Source organism: Rhinolophus sinicus, linkage group LG04, assembly GCF_036562045.2.
Source record: "Rhinolophus sinicus isolate RSC01 linkage group LG04, ASM3656204v1, whole genome shotgun sequence".
Taxonomy (NCBI): domain Eukaryota; kingdom Metazoa; phylum Chordata; class Mammalia; order Chiroptera; family Rhinolophidae; genus Rhinolophus; species Rhinolophus sinicus.
The window spans coordinates 90,883,614-90,906,656 of record NC_133754.1 but is presented as its reverse complement, the minus strand read 5'-3'; the positions used below and the strand labels follow the sequence as shown (position 1 = coordinate 90,906,656).

The window sequence follows — 23,043 nt, the reverse complement described above, 5'->3', positions numbered from 1 at the left end:
TGGGAAATAGTGAACATTTTCTCGTTTCTGCCATTGATTCACTGTAATTTTGAGTAATTGGCTTAAACATTGTGAGTCTCTGTAAATAAGAGAGCAAGAATAGATGATCTCTGAAATTCTAATGTGTGTTAGGTTTGTGGACAGTTAATGAATACAAAAAGAGATATAAAATTGAGACATGGGACTAGAGGCCAACAAACCTAGGTCTATAGCATATTTTGTACAAATTAACTTCCTACAGATTTATGAATCTCACCCAAATGATGTTTTTTTATGTCATAGCTTTTAGCCTTTACTTGTCTAATTAAAGCAAATGTCAGAAAACTTATTTAAGACCACATCTCACCATACAATCTGTACATAGTATAGTCTCTCTGAATGTCAATTTGAAATACAAGGCAAAATGAATATTTTAAATAAGAGTTGCTGAAGTAGATGTGAGTAATTAGGACAATGCAAAGTAGAATGCGTTAAGTAGATTTATTTTTAAAAGAAAGCAAGCTGTAATATTTTGCCAATGCTTTTAATCAATTTTTATTAAATGGCTATTCATTTATAAAAAAGAAGATATTTCAGCTCATAAAGATGATTAAGATGTTTTATTATCAATCCTTAGATTGCAGCCAGTTCAATCATCTTTAAATATAAATTCAGCCAAACAACCCTTGAGAAAATGTGCAGCATTTATCATATACTCCACAAAATGAGCAAAGTTATAACAAAAATGTTTAGGAAAGATTCATAGTACTTCTCTTGCATTAGTCTTGCCAGGCTAATGTTACGAATGCATTTCTATCTTCATAATAATTGCATTCTCAGTGGAATAAATCATAACAATGGAGAATATTTCTTGTGAGTGAGTCAATTACAGAGAGGCATCAGTTATTAGAATGAAATGTTAATTCTGAATAGATTTTAATCACTACAGTATTTCCTGAAATGTGAGATACACATGATTGATTGACTGCAAGATAATTTTAGGTGGTGCATAGACAGCACTAAATAGCATTGAATCACATAGTGAGAAAGTTACTAAGTGTTTAGTTCTTTTACATTCCTTGTCCATTAAATCAGTCTTAGTTTGAGGCTAATTTCTTTCTTCTATTTTTAATTTAATGTAATTCTGAAGAGACATTACAGAGAAGTTGTCCACAAATTGAAACTTCAATAAAAAGTCTTAATCCAACCATGTCCCGCTGCAGATCTTCCCTCTCTAAAGGCAAACAGTATTACTAGTTTTATTTATATATTTCCACTATTGATTCACCCAAATACATATTATTTTTCTTATCTAAATGGTTTTACATCTTATGTACTTCTGTGCCTTTTTTAAAATGTTATTTTTGGGTTTAAACACTTGCTAATATCTCCTTTTAACAGAAAGATCTCAGTGTTTTACCAGTTAACAGAATCAAGCTAAAATTTCATAACTTTACTTTTGTTGTATTAGTTTTAAAGTCACCATCTATTTATTGCAAGGAAAAATGGTATGATGCAATGTTTCCTTTTTAAACATATTTAAGAAATTTTAAAAATTTGAATTTAAAAAAAAAGCCCAAAGTGAAGTTGCAAACAATATGACCCATACCATCACTAAAAAGTTATTAATCAAATTCATATTAGCTGAATGTTTGTGTCCCTCTAAAATTCATATGTTGAAATCCTAACACCCAATATGATGATATTTGGAGATAAGGCATTTGAGAAATAATTAGGTCATGAGAATAGAGCCTTCATTAATGGACATCGTGTCTTCATAAAAAGGGACACCAAAGCTTGCTCTCTCTACTCTGCTCCTCATCATGTAAGGTTACAAAGAGAAGTTTGCTGCCTGGAAACCTGGAAGTGGACTCTCACCAGACACTGGATCTACCTGCACCTTAATCTTGGACGTCCAGGCTCCAGAAACATGAAAAATAAATATTTGTTATTTAAGTAACCCAATCTATAATATATTTGTTATAGCAGCCTGAAATAAGACAGAGAAAAACATCAAAAGGTATACAAATAGTATTTGAAGAAATTCCACATTTGCTTATATTAATTCTTATTAAATTAGGGCTAAAGAACCTCCTCAATGTAGTAAAGGATATTATTTTAAAAATTGCCCAATACTTTATAAGAAATCTGAATAGAGGAGATTCCAAGATTTGTTCAGTAGTTCATTGATATTATGAAATGTATATTTCTTTCTGTTTTTTCTTTTTTTTTCCTTTTTTTTTTTTTTTTTTTTTTGGTGCCCAGCTATTAAAAAAAATTGCAACAAACTACTTAATTATCAGTGAAACTTAAAATTACAACATTTGAGTCAAGATCAAGCGAGAACTTAAGTGGGCCGGCCCAGTGGCTCAGGCAGTTAGAGCTCCGTGCTCCTAACTCCAAAGGCTGCCGGTTCGATTCCCACATGGGCCAGTGGGCTCTCGACCACAAGGTTGCCAGTTCAATTCCTCAAATCCCGCAAGGGATGGTGGGCAGCGCCCCCTGCAACTAAGATTGAACACAGCACCTTGAGCTGAGCTGCTGCTGAGCTCCTGGATGGCTCAGTTGGTTGGAGCGCGTCCTCTCAACCACAAGGTTGCCGGTTCGACTCCCACAAGGGATGGTGGGCTGTGCCCCCTGCAACTAGCAACGGCAACTGGACCTGGAGCTGAGCTGCGCCCTCCACAACTAAGATTGAAAGGACAACAACTTGACTTGGAAAAGTCCTGGAAGTACACACTGTTCCCCAATAAAGTCCTGTTCCTCTTCCCCAATAAAATGCTTTTAAAAAAATAGAATTAAAAAAAAGAGAGAGAGAGAGAACTTAAGTAAGGAAAAGACAAGCTATAACAACCACAAAAATCAAAACCAAAAAATGTTATTATCACTATTACAAAACAAAAAAGTAAAAGAAATGATGTATTTAAGACACTGTCACTATTATCATTAGTTCTAATACTTATGATGATCCATCTGAGAAATGCCAAGAAAAGTTCCATAAACTCATAGAATTAGTAAAAGAATGAGCTACTCGTAGTCTTGCAGGTTACAAAGTTAACAATTTAAAATAATTTAAGGGCATTTCCATAAAACTGCAACAACAACAGAGAAAATATACAGTAAACCAGCATTTCAACTATAAGCACAATATCTAACATAAATCGTGGGAGAATATTTTGGAATTTTAACAAATAATTGCTTCGGCAGTAAGCAAAGATAAAATAGTACTATTTGTGATAACATGAATGGATCTTGAGAGTATAATGCTAAGCAAAATAAGTCAGACAGAAAAAGTAGAGAACCATATGATTTCACTGATATGTGGTATATAAAACTGAAAGCAACAAAAGAACAAGACAGACAAATGAAGGATCAAAAACTCATAGACATAGACAATAGTTTAGAGGTTTCCAGAGGGTAAGAGGGGAGAGGAACTCTAGAAGAGGGTAAACAGGGTCTAATATATGGTGATGGAGAGAGAACTGAAACTGGGTGGTGGACACACAATGTAAGATATAGATAATGTATTATAGAATTGTACACCTGAAATCTATGTAACTTTACTAACAATTATCAACCCAATAAACTTTAATTTAAAAAAAATTACTTGGGGACATAAAATGAAGCCACCTTATCTTACCAAGGTAATGGGTTGCACTGGTTTCACAGCTGATTTCTTTCCTTCTGCAATGTATTCTCATCTCCAGCAGCCAGAGGGATCTTTTTACAACACAATGTAGATTTGTCCAAAACTCATCAATGACTTCCTTCTCAACAAGAGCAAAGTTGGAGTGTATAACAGAGTTCTACCGGGTCCCAAATCTGGCCCACACTATTGTTTGAACCTCATTTCCTGGGCTACCCTTCACTCACTCTTTTCCAATCCTTTTGTTCTGCCTTATTCACCAGGTGAATTTATACTTTAGAGACTTGATACTGTGGTTCCCTCCATTTGAAATGCCATTCCCCTAAGTACTACTGACTTCTTGGGTCTCTATTCAAATGTCTCATTATCATTGCTTTATTACAAAAATGCTGCTCTCTTCTGCCCTGGTAGACTTTCTCCCCTTACTCTACTTTCTATTTCTCCGTAGCACCATCTGATGTTCTATACGTTTGCTTGTTTATTGACGGTCTTCTCCTTTTCAATTACAAATTTCATCAGGACAGTGGTTTTATCTTTCTTTCACCACTGAGTTCCATTCCCAGTACCTAGGTGATTCCTGAATGGGAACATGCAGTAATATTTTTAAAACATTGCTTCTTACCAAAATAATCTACATACTTAATGAAATCCTCAAGTCAACATTCATATGGGGTATTTCATAAAATCAGAGAAATAATTCTAAAGAATAAAGAAGAATAAAGGCATACAAGTCTATTTAAAAAGGATAACAAGCATGGGAGACTTGCCCCACCAATGCTTTAGTATATAGCTATAATAATTAATACAGTATTTTATTAGTGTAGTTTTAATTAAAAATAAAGGTTAAAGAGCCCAGAGAGAGCTGCCAGCATATGAGGGACTTGATGTATCACAGATGCAACATCTTAGTCATTACAGAAGATGAGCCATCCAATATATGTTGCTAAGATGACTGGCTTTTTAAAAAATATAAATGGAAACTTACTTCACACCAATGTTTTTTAAAAACCGTACTGAATCAAATGCCTAAATGTGAAAATAAACTTAAAAGTGTTGGAATAAAATAAAGAATATATTTATGATCTTGAAGTAAAGAATGATTCCTTAGACAAGACCCAAAAATGCAAGTCACAAAGGAAAAATGGGTAAATTTGACTATATCAAAATATATACAATTCTTTTACCAAAAATAACATGGTATAAACCAAGCAAAAAGACAAGTCACATTCTGGGAAAAGATATCTGCAACATGTATTATAGACAAGAATCAATTAAAAGTAAAAAAGTGACCTAATATAAAAGTAATCAATGGATTTGAGAAGGCAATTTGTGTGCTAATATGCATATGAAAAGATATTTGCATCACTTGTAACTGAAGAAATAAAAGTCTAAAAATCAGTGAAAGACCACAGCATAATAATCAGACTGGCAGCAAAAACTTTTTTTAAACTTTGATAACTCTACATTTTCATAAACTTATGAAGAAAAAGGAAATTTAATACAGGCAAGTGGGAGGTAATCAAGTGCAACCACTTTGGAACAATTTGTCAATGTTTAGTATGTTTGAAAATGGCTGCCCACGTGCAACTGAAGACATTATGGACTATTCATTGTAGCAATTCTTGAAATAAACTTTTTAAAAGTGAGCGCAAGCTGTGTCTACATGCAGGAGAATGAACAACCTATATCTATGTGTATCAATATGAATAGCTCAAATGTACTACATTATGATAGTGGTTACTTTTAGATAATGGAAAGTAACTGGGACAGAAAGGAAAAAAGTGACATCCACTCCATCCATAAAGTGTCTAAATTCTTTCACACGGTAAATATGCGGCAATTTACAGAATGTAAATATTAATTCTGTTTTTTCTTTTTATTGTGGTATGTATACATGGACATAGATTTTAATAAGGAAAAAAATGCAGATGTGTTACCCAAATGGCTGAACTGTAAGAAGTAACATTTTATTCCTGTATGTCCCTGAAGGCTCCAATGTATTAATATATCTGAAAAGTGTCTATTTTTTCACTGGAGTAAATTTACATCTGATTTGATACAACCATATACATGAACTTGGTCTTGTGGTTAATACTCTTTTTCTATTTTTTTTTCTGTTTCTGTTTTGTTTGTTTATTTTGGCCTTTAGAGTCCACAAATAAGTGCAATCACATTGCATCTGTCTTTCTCAGTCTGACACTCCACTGCAGCACTGCTGCAGATGTCAAGAACCTATTCGCTTTCATAGTCAAGCAATATTCTATTGTATATACTCGTATGCACCACCTCCTCTTTATCCATTCTTCTATCGATGGACTCCCAGGCTGCCTCCACATCTTGGCGATTGTAAACAGTGCTGTAATGAACATATGGATGTACATGTCCCCTTGAAGTAGCGTTTTGGGTTTCTTCAGATAAATATCAGGAAGTGAGAATACTGGGTCCTTCTTTGTCTCTTGTTATAACCTTTGTTTTAACATCATTTTGTGTGTTATAAGTATTGCTACTCAGATTTTCTTTTTTTTTTTTTTTCTTTTTTTGGTTCCATTTTCATGAAATAACTTTTTCCATCCCTTTACTTTCAATCTGTGTGTGTCTTTCGATCTGAAGTGAGTCTCTTGCAGGCAGCATAAGTAAGGGTTTTGTTTTCTTATTCATTCAGTCACCTGTGTTTTTAATTGGAGCATTGAATCCATTTAACTTGTAAGCAATTGTTGATAGATATGTATTTATTGTCATTTTATTATTCATATTTTTTATCTTTTTTCCCCCTATCACAAAGAAGTCCTTCTAACATTCCTTGTGATACTGGTTTGGTGGTGATGAACTCCTTTAGCTTTTTCTTGTCTTGGAAGCTCTTTATCTGTCCTTCTAAATGATAACCTTGCTGGGTAGATTACCCTTGGCTGTAGGTCCTTGCTTTTCATCATTTTGACTATTTTGTGCCAATTCCCTCTGGCCTATAAAGGTCTGTTCAGAAATCAGCTGACATTATTATGGGAGCTCCCTTGTAAGTAACTAACTGCTTCTCTCACAGTTTTTTAGGATTTCCTTTTTGTCTTTAACCTTTGTCATTTAAATTATAATGTGTCTTGGTGTGGGCCTGTTTGGGTTCATCTTGTTTGGGACTCTCTGCATTTTCTGGGCTTGTATGTCTCTTCCCTCCCCAGGTTAGGAAAGTTTTCAATCATTTCTTCAAACAGATTCTCAATCCCTGCTTTCTCTCTTCTCCTGTTGGTACCCCTATGATGCAAATATTGTTACATTTGATGTTGTCCCAGAGGTCTTTTAAACTATCCTCATTTTTTAAAATTAATTTATTTATTTATTGCTGTTTTGATTGAATGTTTTATGCTACCTTGTCTTCCAAATCATTGATTTGGTCCTCTGCTTCATCTAGTCTGCTAGTGATTCCTTCTAGTGCATTATTCATTTCAGTTATATTCTTCACTTCAGCCTGTGTCTTTGTATAGTTTCTATGTCCTTTTTATTAATGCTTGTTCTCTCTTTGTTGAAGTTCTCACTAAGTTTCTTCAACATCCTTATAACCATTGTTTTGAACTCTTTTTCTGGTAGGTTGCTTCCCTCCATTTTGTTTAGTTCTTTTTTTTTTTTTTTTCAGTTTTCTCCTGTTCTTTCACTTAGGATGCACTTCTTTGTTTCCTCATTTTGGCTTCCTCTCTGTGTTTGTTTCTATGTATTAGGTAGGGCTGTTATGTCTCCCAGCCTTGCTGGGTGGCCTTATGTAGTAGGTGTCCTGTAGGACCCAGTGGCACAGTCTCCCTGATCACTTGCTCTGGGTGCACCAGGAGTGTCCCTTGTATGGGTTGTGTGTGCCCTTCTATTATAGTTGAGCCTTGACTGCCGTTGGCATGTTAATGGGTGGTATTAATCCTCACGCTTACTGGCTGTGGGGTTTGGCCATGTCCACAGCTTATTAGCTCCTGTGTGAGGGGCTTGCCCCACTGAGTGGGAATTGCCGCAGCAGACTCTGGTGCCTGTTGAAACCACCCTTTGTGTGTGCTGCTTGTGGGTCTAATGGGTGGTGCTCTGCAGTGGTCTAAAGCCAACCTCCAAGTATGTTGGTTCTGGGGCCTCTTGGAAGGGGCTCCAGTGCAGGCCCAGGTCACCCACTGCCTGTGACCAGCCAGGGACTAGATAGTAGGAGCTACAAAGCAATCCGCAGTTGTTTGTTGCTTGTGCTAAACCTGGAGGTGCATGGGAGAGGCTACCCTGTGACCTGAGGTGGGCTGCCACAAGTACTGAGCCTGGGGTAGTTCTGCAAAAAGCCAGGACACTCCAAGGCCTGCTGCCAACTGCTGGCTCCCTTAAGGTTCAGCCATTGATAAAGCCTCATGCTGTATGTGAGTTAGCTGAGACAGGGCCTCAGGGAGTCACTAGAGTGAAAAGAGTTGTGGTCACTAGGTTAATGTAAATTCTGGCTTGGTGATAGTGCTGAGCCTGGAGCTTCTTATCAAAAGTCTCAGAGCACACCAAGACCAGTGGCCACTTGCCCTGGGCCTGCAGACCCCAAGTTTTCCAAGAAAGAGTACATTATGCGCAGGGCTGGCTAACCCCTCAGCTGCCACTAGGACAAGGTCTGGGGTAGCTCCACAAAAAGTTCAGACACTCCAAGGCCTGCTGCCACTGTTGGTTCCAGTAAGGTTCATCCACTGATAAAGCCTCTGTCGTGTGGGGCAGCCTGCAGAGTCTCTGTCCCGGTCCCCACATAAAAATGCAGGACATGGTGAGGCCAAAAAGGAACACCCACAGAGCCATAGGTAGGGGAGTGATACTACTATATTCTCGCTGGCGGCACTATAGTCTCACTGGAGTCTGGATCCACACTATCCGCAATCTGCCATCCTAACTGCAATCCGCGCTTGCCAGCTGAGCCACCATCTTCTTGATAGCCCCCATTTTCTGCTAGCGTAGCCACGGCAGTTATATTATTGGCCAATGGCTCACTGGTTACAGCTGATGGCCAACCAGCCATAGTTGATGGACATCCAATCACAGTTGATGGCCATTTACTACCCAAGTGAGCACCTTTCCATGTGAGGGTGAGAGCCTGGAAGCTGCACTCCTGGCTCTGTCCCCACACTCTTGTGGTATGCAAGTTGAATAAGGCATGGTCTCAGTGAGTCAGCCGGGAGGAGCAACAAAGCTCATCAGGCCAATCAAATTCACATTTGGCCTGTGGGGTGGAGGGGTGAGCTCAATATAGAAAATAAAGCTCTTGCCTGCTGCCTACACAGGAGAAAGGCCCCACACAGGGAAACTGGGTACTGTCCCTCCAGTCCTCACCTGAAGTTACACAACTCAGTCTTCCCCATATGTCTCCAATGCCCCCAGAGTCACTGTCCCTCCACCAAGACCCAGGGTGAGTGCCTGCATGGGCCCTTTCATCTTAAAGTGTTTCCCGATAGCCTTCCATCCCAACCACACAGTCGGAATCTCCAGTTTTTCACACCCAGAAGCTGTGGGGGCTCTTCTTCCTGGCACCAGTACTCTGGGCTGGGGAGTCTACAGCAGGGCTCCTTCCTGGGAAACCTCTGTGGCCAAGCTATTTCTCCTAATTTTCAGTTGCCACAGGTGGGTGTAGGACCAGACGGTTTCGCATCTCTGACCCTCTTACCAGTCTTGATGTAGCTTTTTCTTTATGTCTTTAGTTATAAAACTTCTATTCAGCTAGACTTCAGATGGTTCTCCAAGCTGATTGTTCTATAATTTATTTGTAATTTTGATGTGTTCATGAGATGAGGCAAGCACAGCGTTTATCTACTTCGCTGTCTTGGTTCTCTCTTCCAACTCTGTTTTTTCTATTATTTAGCACATTACTGCCTCTGTCAAAAGACTAGATATATTGATTCATAACCAAGCTGCAAATTTTTTTGAAAGAATGAAGGACCATATAAAAATCTCTTATCATTATTACAGCTGAACAGCTGTTTACTCACAGATGCAAACTATGCATATGGTGTCTTTCACATTATATACGAGTATGTACTAGTGTTGCTTTGGATTACTTTGTTAATTGTTTTGTAGATAAAATTGCCAACTGTCCATATTCATTTTGGCACAATATCTAGAACTGTGCTATTCCTTAACCTCATTTTGTTGTTGTTGTTTGTTTTGTCACAAAGGAAAATCAGACCAACGCTCACCTTTATGCATGTTGAGCTTTATCTCCAGGTAGAAGTTATATTGCTGCATTTTACTGCAGTTACCTTGGTGATTCCTTGATAGCTGGGTTCAATTAATTAAAACATTTAATGAGCACTAATTATGACATGCACCATACTAGGTTCTGGGAATATAATGATGATTGAAATTCAGATCCTGCCCTGAGGAGTTATTAATAGCCAGGCTATGGTTACAATATCTGCCCAACTCCCTTCTGAGAGAAAAAAAACAATGCAATTAGTCTAAAATAGTTAATGCCTTTTCTTTTCTGAAACTATGTCTTAGGCATTTCATTAAAGGTTAAAGAGAATTTGAGTAAATACCAAGCTACTAAAAAGATGATCTGATAAAATAAAATAAATACACATGAATTCCTCTGAAATTATATATTAAGTTGGGCTAAATAGAATAAAATAAATTTTATAAAAGGATGTAAAGTACAGCATAGGGAATATAGTCCATGGTATTGTAACAGCTATATATGATATAAAAAGTATAGTAGATTGGGGGCTTATCACTTAGTGAGCGGTATAAATGTCTAACTATTACATTGCTTTGTACACCTGAAACTGAAAAAAAGGGGGGGGGAATTAAATGTAATTATAAGATCAGCAAATAATATCCTTATGCAGAAGCAAACCAAGATTTCTAGACAAAGGTAGTTAAGGATTGGAGTCCCCTTAAAGAAGTTTAGGAGGGTTGTCATTTAGGAGGGTTGTATTCACCAGAAATGGCTGGTGTATAGTTCTAACATATCTATTGAAAACTTTTGAGCTTCTTTGATTTTGAAAGAGAAATTTAACTGAGTAGAGCCATGTAAACATTTATGAAATATTAAACGTATATAAGGTCTTTGCTGTAGTGAACAATATTTGCACATATCTCATTAAAATTATTTAATACAATTAGATTTTAATTTTTCTTGTGAATTAAAATATTAACAATAATCTGATCTTTATACTATAGATAACTGAGGTATTTCACAGGTATTGATAATTGATTTTTACATACTCTGTATGATACACTTTATATGCTAATATTTTGTGCAAGATTTTTATATGTATGTTCATGAAATATGTTGATCTGTAGTTTTCTTTTCTTGTAATGTCTTTATCTGATTTTGATGTTAGGGCAATATTAGTCTCATTGAATGAGATAGGAAGAAATGTCTTCTTTTCTGGAAGATATTGTAGAGCATTCCTATCATTTCTTTTATAAATTGTTGGGAGAATTCACCAGTGAAACCATGTGGGTTTAGTGCTTTCTGTTTTGTAAGATTATTAATTACTAATCAATTTACTTAATGGATACAAGGTTATTTAGATGATCTGTATTTCCTGTTTGTAAGTTTTGGTAGTTTGTGTTTTTAAGGAATTGGACCATTTCAAATAAATTATTAATTTTGTTGTGATAGAATTGTTAAAAATATTCCTTTATTACATGTATAATGCCCAGGGAATGAGTATTGATGACCGCTCTTTAATTTTTGATATTAGCAACTTGTGTCTTCCCTCTTTTTGTCTTGTTAGTGTTTTATAAATTCTATTGACATTTCCAACCTGTTTATTTTGTTAATTTTCTTTCTTGATTGCTTTAAACTTCATTTATCTATACTATAACTTTTCCCCCTTTTTTGTTAGGATTAAATTGCTCTACTTTCTCTAGTCTCCTAGGTATAAGTTTAGATACTAATTTTAAACCTTTCTTCTTTTCTAATATATTCATTGAATGCTATAATGTTCCCTCTAAGCACTGCTTTTGCTGCATCCCCCAAAATTTCACATATTCATTTTCATTTAGTTTAAAATATTTTTTAAATTTCTCTTTTTGCATTGACTGATGTGTAATTTAGAAGTATGCTGTTTAATCTCCAAATTCGGTGAGATTTTCCAGCTATTTTTCTGTTATTATATTCTAGTTTAATTCATTATGGTCTAAGAACATACTTTGTATGCTTTCTATTTTCTTTGTATTGTGTCTATTAAAGTATATTATGTTCTAACATGGTGAATATGCCAATGTCAGCTTGAAATAATGTGTTTTCTACTGCTGTTGGGTAAAGTATTTTGTAAATGTTAATTAGATCCAGTTAATTGATGGTACTGTTCATTTCAACTATATTCTTACTGATTTTTCTGCATATTGGATTTATCAGTCACTAAAAGTCATGTTGAAATCTCCAGCTCTTGGTTTCATTGATCTTGTATTGTTCTTTCAGACTCTATTTTGCTTATTTCTGCTCTGATTTTTATTTCCTTCCTTGTACTCACTTTGAGCATTGCTTATTCTTATTTTTCTAGTTCCTTTTGGTGTAAGGTTAGAATTTTTATTTGAGATTTTTTATCCTGAGGTTGACCTATTTTGCTATGAATTACCCTCTGAGAACTGCTTTGGCTCTGTCCCACAGATTTGGGGTACTTATGTTTTAATTTTCATTTGTCTCAAGGTATTTTTAAAAGATTTTTATTAAAATATAGGCAATATACAACATTATATTAGTTTCAGGTGAACACCATAGTTATTCAACATTTGTATACATAAAGAAGTGATCTCCATGATAAGTCCAACAACCATCTGACAGCGTGCCATACTATCACAATATTATTGACTATATTTCCTATGCTGTACATTACATCTCCATGATTTATTTATACCTGGATATTTGAACCTCTTATTCCCCTTCACCTTTTTAAATTTTTCAATGATAGTTGATTTTCAATATTATTTCATATTAATTTCAGGTAACATCATTGAGGTTAGACATTTATATAATTTGAAAAGTGATCCTCCCAATAAGTCCAGCACCCACCTGGCCCTATACATAGTTTTTACAATATTAATGACTCTATTCCCCATACTGTACTTTACATGCCCATGAATATTTTTTAACTACCAAGTTGTACTTCTCATTCCCTTCACCTTTTTCACCCAACCCCCAAATCCTCCCTCTGGCAACCATCAAAATGATCTCTGTATCTGTGAGTTTATTTCTGTTCTGTTTGTTTATTTTGTTCTTTAGATTCCACATGTAAGTGAAATCACATTGCATCTGTCTTTCTCTATCTGACATACTCCACTCAGCACAATATCCTCCAGGTCCATCCATGCCACCTTGGATGGCAAGAACCCATTCCCTTTCACGGCCAAGCAATATTCCATTATATGAGATGTGATCAAAACATAAGGTAAATATTTAAATTTAAAAAATTATTACAGTAAAAGAAACATTTCCATTAATCCTCCTCAAAATACTCCCCCTAGCTTTGAACACACTTATCCCATTGTTCTTGCCACTTCCTGAAGCAGTTCTGGAAGTCTTCTTTCATGAGTGTCTTTAGTTGTGCTGTCGTGGCTGCCTCGATGTCCTGAATCAATTCAAAATGTTTACCTTTCATGGTGATTTTGACTTTGGAGAAGAGCCAGAAGTTGAACGGTGCCAGATCCCATGAATAAGGTGCATGAGGACACACTGTAATATTTTTATTTGACAGAAATTGCCATACCAGAAGTGATGTGTGACACAGAATGCTTTTATGATGGAGGATGAAGTAAAGACACTCACAAAAGAGGACTTCCAGAACTGCTTCAGAAAGTGGCAAGAATGATGGGATAAGTGTATTTTAAAGCAAGGCAAAGTATTTTGAGGGGGATTAATGGCAACGTGTCTTTTACTGTGATACTTTTTTTTTTTAATTTAAACATTCACTCTATCTTTTGATCACACCTTGTATATAGGTAGCACCTCCTCTTTATCCAGTCATCCATTGATAGACACCCAGGTTGCCTCCACATCTTGGCCATTGTAAATAATACTGCAATAAACATATGGACGCCCATGTCCCCTCAAACTAGCATTTTGGGCTTCTTTGAATAAATACCCAGAAGTCATATTACTGAGTCCTTCTTTGTCGCTTGTTCTAGGCTTTGTTTTAATGTCTATTTTTGTCTGGTATAAGAATTGCTACCCCAGCTTTTCTTTTTATTATTTCCATATTCATGAAATACATTTTCCCATTCCTTTACTTTCAGTCTATTGGTCTCTTTTGATCTGAAATGTGTCTCTTGTAGGCAGCTATGTAAGGGTTTTGTTTCCTTATCCATTCAGCCACCCTATGTCTTTTGATTGGAGCATTTAATCCATTTACATTTAAAGTAATTGTTAATAGATATGTAGTTATTGCTATTTTATTATTCATTATATATGTGTGTATATATATATATACATATATGTGTATATATATATATATATATATATATATATATATATACATACATATATATTACACACACACACACACACACACACACACACACACACACAAAAGTATAGTCTTAGAAAACTCCCTCTAACATTCCTTGTATTACTGCTTTGTTGGTAATAAACTCTTTTAGCTTTTTCTTGTCTGGGGAGCTCTTTAGGTGTCTTTTGATTCTAAATGATATTTTGCAATGTAGAATAATCTTTGTTGTAGGTCCTTGCTTTTCATCACTTTGAATATTTCCTGCCAATCACTTCTGGCCTGCAAAGTTTCTGCTGAGTAATCAGCTGACAGTCTTATGGGAGCTTCCTTATAGGTAACTAACTGCCTTCCTCTTGCTGCTTTTAAGATTCTTTCTTTACCTTTAACCTTTGCCATTTTAATCATGATGTATCTTGGTGTGGGCCTGTTTGGCTTCATCTTGTTTAGGACTCTCTGTGCTTCCTGGACTTGTATGTCTATTTCCTTCACCAGAATAAGGAAATTTTCAGTCATTATTTCTTCAAATAGGTTTTCAATTCCTTGTTGTCCCTATTCTCCCTTCTGTTACCTCTACGTTGGTACGTTTGGTGTTGTCCCAGAGGTGCCTTAAACTACTCTCTTTTACTATTATTGTTGTTGTTGTTGTTATTATTATTATTATTATTGTTATTAATTGTGCTGCTCTGATTTGGTGTTTTTCACTACCTTGTCTACTTCGCTGATTCTAATCTGCTTGCTGTTTATTCTATCTAATGTGTTCTTTATTTCCGTTATTGTATTCATCATTTCTTTTTTATGGTTCTATTTCTTTGTGTAAGTTCTCACTGAGTTCATCTATTCTTCCCTTAAGCTCACTGAGCATCCTTATAACCAGTGTTTTGAACTTTATATCTGGTAGATTGCTTGCCTCCATTTCATTTAGTTTCTTTTCTGGAGTTTTGTCCTGTTTTTTTTTTTTTGTTGTTGTTGTTGTTGTTTTTGAGGGGTGAGGGGTGCAGAGACATGTTTCTTTTCCTCCTCATTCTGGCTACCTCCCTCTATTTGTTCTGACATATTAGATAGATCTGCTATGTCTCCCAGTCTTGATAAGGTGGCCTTATATAATAGGTGTCCTGTTGGGCCCAAGTGGCACAGTCTCCCTTGTCACTTGAGATAGGTGCCTCTGAGGTGAACTATGTGTGCATTGCATGTGCCCTTCTATTGTAATTGAGCCTTTGATGCTGTTGGCACATCAGTGGGTGGGAATGACTGGATATGAGGAATGGCTGTGAGTATAGCAGATGAGCTGTTGTGCAGGGGCTAACCTCAGGGAGTGGGATTTTTCTCATCAGGTCTCTGGTGCCAGCCAAGTCCACCCTTTGGTTATGTCATTTGTGTAGCTAGTTGCTTGGGACTTTGGTGTTGTCTGAAGCTGGCTATCATGTGTGTTTTGATGAGTCCTCTTAGGAGGAGCTCCACTGCAGGCCCAGCTCAGCTCCTACATGTGCCTAGCCCAGAGCCACCTTGTTGGGAGTATAATGTGATCTGGGAATGGTATCTGCCTGTGCTGGGCTTGGAGTTGCCTGGGAGAGGTTATGCTGCAAATTGAAGCTGGTTGCCATTAGTCCGGGCCTGGGGCTGCTTCCCAAGTGTTATAGAGCACACTGAGGCTAGTTGCTGCTTGTTTGGGGTTTGTGGACTTCTGAGAAATTTTAGGAAAGTCTTCATGCAGTGCAGGCTGTGGCTGACCACCTGTGAAGAACCACTGTTGAAAGGGGTTCTGGCCAGTGAGCTAGCTGGGTGTTATGGAGTCCCAGGGAATCACCAGTGTGGGGGGAGCAGTGCTAGACAGGTTGATGGAGATTCAGATTTGGTGCATGCCTGTGCCTACAGGATGCATGGAGGGGAGGGCTCAACAAAGGAAAAACGGCACTTCCATGCACTTCTGTCCTGGAGAGAGCTGCCCCTCCAGCCATAGCCATGAATCCAAACAATTCAGTTTTTCCCTGTATGTCCCTGGCAGTTTTCAGGGTTCTGTCCATTCAGTGTAGCTTAGGTTGAGCATCTGTGAGTGAGGGAATCTGTGTGTACACCCTGTAAGAGGATGTCTGAGTCTACAGCAGCACTCTGTCTCAACTAGATAGAGTCTCCTTTAATTTTCACAGCCAGATGTTATGGGCATTTTTCTTCCCAGCTCTGGTGCTCTAGGCTGGGGACCCTGGTGTGGGCCTGGTTCCCCTTGCTTTTCACAGGGACAACTACAGTTGAAAAATCCTGTTGATTCTTAACCTCCACACGTGGATATTGGACTAGCCCATTTCACATCTCTGTCTCTCTTACTAGTCTCAATGTAGCTTCTTCTTTATCCTTAGTTATAGAAGTTCTGTTCAGCCAGATTTCAGGTGGTTCTCGATGATGGTTGTTCTATAAATTAGTTGTAATTTTGATATTTTCATGGAAGGAGGAGAGCATAGTGTTTACCTACTCCGTCACCTTGACCAGAAGTCCCCTAAAGACCTTCTTTTAACTTTTCTTGCAAGGCAGGTTTACTGCAGTGTTTTCTTCAGTTTTTGTTTTTGTTTTTTCTTTGTCCAAGAAACTTTTCAAGGATCATTTCATTGCATGAGGAATTTGAGGTTGTTGTTTTATTTCTTTCCCCACTTTAAATATTTCATTCTACTCTCTTCTTATTTGCATGGTTTCTGGTGAGAATTCTGCTATAATTCTTATTATTTTCCAGTTAAGTACTCATAAGGTAGATTTTTTTCCTCTGGCTTCTTTCAAAATCGATTTTCTCTTTTTTCCATCAAAGGCACTTTTAAAATTTTTATTATAGTGTTTTTGATTACTATAATTTGTTTGATTCTCTCTAAGTATCCTTCACTCTGTTTACTTTATCCATCTGTGCTTGCATGGACCAACTTTCCATTGGAGCCCTTAACCTATTAATCATATGATATTTTTAATTCCCTATTAATCCCAAAATTTGTGATATTGAGTCCTGTATTTTCTTTTTGAGCTCATTTTTCAAATTTATCTTTAGTCCTCCTTTGTAATTTTTTGTTGAAACTTGGAAATGAGGTATTAGGTAATATGAAATGATGTAAATAGGCCTTTATTCTCAGGTTTCATGTTAATTTGGCTAAAAGTTAGACTATACTAAGTGATTGCTCTAACTGTAAGTTCTAGAGACTTCAGTTTCCCCAGTATCCTTTGGCTACTTCATGGTCTTTGGGTTTCCCTAAGAACTTATTCTTAAGTAGAGGCTGTACTTTTCAGGTCTTTCCATTGTTATCTACTGTTATGATGCTGGAGCCCTGTTGATGTGGTTAAGATGTGGGGGAGGGAAGCCTTATATATTATCATGATTAAATCTCAGTCTTCAGTGGTCCTGTGTCACTGGATTGTGACTTTCCCAAGTGTTTCTTAACTTTTTTGTTTCTCTTCTTAAGTGAAACAGGAAGGCTAGAGGTTGTTCAACATCATTTACTCTTCCCTCATGTTGAATAAGACTCTGGTAAAGTATTTTTCCTTGAAGAATAAGCCTTTGTTATAGAAAATACTCTGTATATTTGAAATAGTTACTTTTTTTTCCCTGCCAGAAACATGAGAGTGTTATACTTAAGTCTTCACCATGAGAATCTGGGTGAGTTCTGGGAGGTACCAATAAGACTGTATCAATAGAAGTTCTCATTCTCACTGTATTCCACACTCAAGTGTAGCTTCAGCAACATTTACTCTATGTAAGTCAATCTCAGCTATGATTGTCTGTATTCAGCTTTGACTTTCTATATTTGTCTATCTTTCCAGATTTCAAAGTGGCAGTTTTCCTGTGAATTCAATTCACTGATGGGTCCAAGAAAAGTCATTGATTTTCAGTTTGTTCAGTTTTTTTCTTGTTATAATGATGAGTAGATACTTTTCAGGCTTCTATTTTGATTTCTAAACCTGTAGATATTTGCTTTGCAATGTTACAGCACTTTTCAAAACCAGAGATTCTAAATTCTTGAAAAATTCTAAAAACTCCCTCATGTAGTTTATAGCAATATCCATATATATACATTTGTTTAACTGAAAGTTGACATCCTAAGTGCTGTCAATTCTTGTCCCAGCCCTGCAGCTGGAGAATTAATATTTGTACAGATATTCCAGGTACACAGAGTTCAGGTACAGATGGGCAAGCCCACCTCCCTCCTTAAGGCCTGGTACTGTCCCCAAGGGGAGCCTCTCTCCCACAGCCATGATCATTTCTGCTGCTGGTATCATTGTCACCACCACCAATCTGGGCCAGGTCTCACCAGGCCACCCCCTCATGGCCTCATGACCCAAGGACTTCCCCAGGTATATATGTGCCTACCAGGACAATGGCTATGGGCGCTGCCCACATCTACTGCTGGGCCACAGCAGTGTCCAACTGCCCAGGTATCAACTCTGCTCATGTGCCTCCTCTTTGTCCCATCAGACTTCACTTACAAACATAAGTTCAAAAATAAAATTAAGAATATCCAAAAGGTGAGAATAGAGCATCAAAGCAATTGTGGCCCCTCTCATCACAGGGACTTGTGGAACTGCACAGGTCACATGCCCAGACAACTGGCCCTGGATTATTTGGGTTTGGTAAAAAGTGGTTTTATCTAAGCCCAAAATGTATATTCTTTTTTGCTTCAATCTTCTGAACACTGATTCATTCTATCTTCTATTGATATGGAAAAAAATGGTCCTCTCTCTTTTGTAGGCGCTAAGGGACTGTGACTCATTAGTAACAGAAGGAGCTCAAATCTCTCCCTCTAACTCAAACCACTCTGCAGCTTTTCACAAAGAGAGAATGCAAATGTTTTATGCTTTAATTTTGTTTTAAATTTATGAAAAACTTATCTATAAAATAGGATTAAACATGCTTCTATATTCTGTTAATCTATTCTAGGAGAACAACTGGCAAAAATATTTTTATCTAACTCATTATCTTTTTATTGGGAGAAGAAAAACATTACCACATTACCATTTTCAACATTCCTTTTTCTCTTCGCTCTACTCCCTAACTGTTTTTAACGTTTGGGAACCACTCTACACTTATGCTTTTAAATAATAAATATACATACATACAGTATTTTTTTATAATTAAAAGTTTAGTATCTTTACAATTTTTAAATATTTTATCATTTCATTAGAAACAGAATAACATACTACATTACCAAGGCAAATAGTATACCCTTAGGAAGGATTTTCTTTTAAATGATTGTTCAGCCATTTATACCTCCATTCCAGTGCTCTTAGATCTTGTCATAAAATCAAACTATAAATGATAGCAGCTTGCTGAGAAACAAGACAAGTTCCTTTTATTTATTAGTTCATTTAATTTTTTTTTAACACCTGCCACATCAAGCCCCATCTTAGACAATTAAAATGTAGAGATAAACTAGAAAAGATTTTTGTCCTCAAGGAACTTACATTTTGATATATTGAAGGAAAATGGCAGTTGAAAAACAAACCTATTTTTCTAAGGCAAGGTCATTTGAAAACTTGACACATTTAGAGATAACCAGCTTCTTGGGGGCCATACCTTACTTCGTTTCGTTTAAGCACAATGAGATATAAATTTTAAAACTTCAAATGCTAGAGATTTGTCAATGGTCTTTGTTATTTTTTGTTCTTGCTGTTTTTTTTGTTTATTTGTTTTTAATTCCTTCCTTTGCTTTCAAATGCAATGCTAAATGTCATTTAGGTGTTACCTTCCCTGAATTCAGCCCTGTTCTAAGTATGGAGTTGTTTCAAACAGTCTAGTCACCCTGCACACTTAAGCTGGGGAAGGTTTCTGGGACACTGTCATTTGACTGTCTCTAAAGATGTAGGTGCTCTTAACCCCTTTAATTTCCTCCTCTGAGGAAAAAAAGAAAGACAGGTCTAATGGTGAAAGCCAATAACATCTTAATTACATCATGTGGGCAAACCTAATAATATCATCTGTGGTAGATTGCTAATTATTCCCCTTTCTGGATTCATACCCCTTAGCAAAGTGACTTTGTAGATCCTCTCCTCAAGAGGTGAAATGTATTTTTTTTCTCATTGAATCTGAATTAGGGATGAGATTGTGACCTGCTTTAGCTAATGGAACACAGAGGAAGCAATTTGCTCATGTTCCAAATCTGGGACTCGAAGGACTTTGCACGCTTCCACTCTCTCAGAACTCTGCATCACCAAGTGAACAAGCCCAGGCTAGCCAACTGGAGGATGATAGACCATATGGTGAGAGGATCCACTTTTCCCAGTCATCCATGCAGAGTCCATCATAGACTATAGTCTTAGGTCTATGGGATGCAGAAAGGGACGCAGAAACATCTGTAAGCCTGAACAACATTAGACCAGGCTGTCCTAGACCAAACCAACTGCCCAGCTGAGTTCAACTCTGAAAAAACTGAGCTAAATAAATTGTTATTTTAAGTCACTAAGTTTTGGAGTGGTTTCTTGTATAGCAAAAGCTAACTGATATAAAATTGACTGTAATTTTTTTTTACCTCATTTAAGGCATCTTCTCTATCTTCTCATAGAAATATTGACAAACCAGTGAGAATAATTCTTACTAAGAAAGACTTCTGTCAGGATTTTGTAAACATAACTCTCTCTCTCCTTGTTGTAATATGTGAACGGTATCTTTTGGCAAAAATTTAAAAATGAAGATCATGGTACAAAATATTTAATAGGCAGTTTGGTATTGAAACTGACTCAACCATTTAATTGTGTAATTGCCCTACTTTTAAAATTCAGCCCAATGAACAATAGTATCACTTAGGGTTTATTCTAAATAATGTCAAATGTTACCTAGAGCAAACTTAACTCAATATTTGGACACATTTGTTTAGATTATAGTCATGTCAAAAAATATAGTTGATACTCATTAAAATCCTCCGAAATTCTTAAAAATTTTATTAAAATTTCACAAAAGTAAGTAATAAAGACTAAAGTTAAAATAATTTAAATGCTTTCAGTTCTACATTAAATAAGTTCTTACACATAAACATATTTCTTTATTGTACCTTTAATATTATGTAATATTTACCATTTGGCTATGTGCAAACATGAAAATCATTTTAGTTTTGTAATTTCATGTCCCCTCTTTGACTCTGAACCCTAAGTTTACCTACAACATTTTTGCCACTTTCTCATTTTCTTAATCCATCTCTGTTATTTTGTAGTCTGGTTGGTTTTAAATCTCTATTAATGTGTAATTTATACTCTGTATCTCAGAAATTCCTTCCCTAATAGATAATTTCCCTTTACTTCCTCCTGGTTCCAGGTACCATTATCTATCCGGGATCACAGGCCCAACTTCCTCCTTATTCAACTTATTCATGGTAAGCACAGTACCAAAGTCCATAAAACATTTTATTTTAATTTAAAATTAGAAGAAAAAAATGAATGTTGTAATAATATGTAATCATGAATACAGACTGGACTATAATCATCTTTGTTCCAATTCAGTCATAAAATATTATTTATTTGTTTGTTTGTTTATTTATTTATTTGTTTGTTTGTTTGTTTGTTTGTTTGTTTTGTATAGAAGAAGGTGCCCAGGATGGCAAAAATGCCTAGGGTGGAGGGAACAGAAGCCCTCCTACGAGATTACCTCCATGCCAGTGATGGTAAGTTTGTAGCTCTCTCCTCCAAAGGTCAGCGGCTCTTCTTACATCACAGGTGAGACTGTTAACCATTTTGTGCTGCCAGCACCCAAACATTTGACACTTTGGAGAGCTTCTGATGTTCTGCATGTGAGTGTCCTCTCAGGACACCTTCTGCACTACCACAGCCTCCCAAGAACCCACGAATCCCACAAAACAATTTGAGATCTCAGCCTCATCTCCCTCTCCTTCATTATTTCCCTTTTTCCAGCCTCACATTTAGGGTTGGACAGAGGACTAAATTGTTAAAACTTTGGGAACTCTGATCACTTCCAGCTTCCTCTATTTCACCTTGTATGCCCTCTTGACGAATACAATCAAAGTGTGGCTTTGTTTGCCCCCTCCTATGGATTATAATGGCTTGTTTATAATTTGTATAAACAAATTATACAATTTGTATAATTGTACAAACTAACAACACATCTGTTTTAGTTACCATGGTAATACTTCATATCCCAGTCGGTAATCCCAGAGCAGTGTGAAACTGCCTTAATCAGTACTCCTCATCTCCGTATATAACCTAACAACCTATATGTTATTTAACACAAATAATAACATACATAAAGTACAAAAAGAAAATAAGTAAATAATAAAAATTTATCTAGAGGGAAAATATATCATATACCATTTGGATAAATTAACTTTTTCTTTTTTTCAAATTTTGTGCTGGTAGGATATTTTTCTAGGACACTTTAAACAAAAAATGAATTTTTACTATAAGCACACAAAATGCCATATTTTCTTTTGTTACTACAGGCAGAGTTTTATTGGAAGCAATATTCAATAATTTCATAAGTAATAGGTATAGCTTGCCGACAGAATTAACCCCAAGTGGATAGCAGATGAAATATCTTTGAGTTATTAAGATATCAAAATCTGTTTTGTTTTTTAAAGAAATATAGCTCATCTGAAACTGTTAGATATAAAAGGCTAATATACAAAATTATAAAGGCTTTCTAGAACCTGAGTACATATAAAATATGTAAAATGAATCCACATATATTTTAAATATAATTATTTTTATAGGAATATAAAAGCATTTAAAATAAATTAAGCTGAAAAGCTGAAATTTAAACCAAAGTTATCTGAGTCCAAATTCTATGATCTTTCACTGTAAGTGATGGCAATTATATACAATCTGTATACAATCTATGCTACAACCTATTCCCCATCCTTGCCCATGGTGGTCATTGCTATCACTTGTGACTATTTTCAGCCAAGCTTGGATGTGGTTTCCAAAGACTTCTCAACATAGAACTTCAGAAAGTCAATCACAAGCAGCCATGCAACCTGAGACCTCTTTGCAATGCCTTCCGCATATCTGCAGCCTGTGTACACT

At 36.3% G+C, this 23,043-nt stretch overlaps 1 long non-coding RNA gene across 1 annotated transcript in view; it reads left to right on the top strand.

The window, feature by feature from the left end:
• LOC141571308 (uncharacterized) overlaps nt 1–23,043 on the top strand; it is a 142,044-nt gene that overhangs the window by 84,032 nt on the left and 34,969 nt on the right. Inside the window, exons 3-4 of the long non-coding RNA XR_012496071.1 lie at nt 21,323–21,380; nt 21,587–21,668. This is a non-coding gene — a long non-coding RNA (uncharacterized LOC141571308). The remainder of the gene's footprint in view (nt 1–21,322; nt 21,381–21,586; nt 21,669–23,043) is intronic.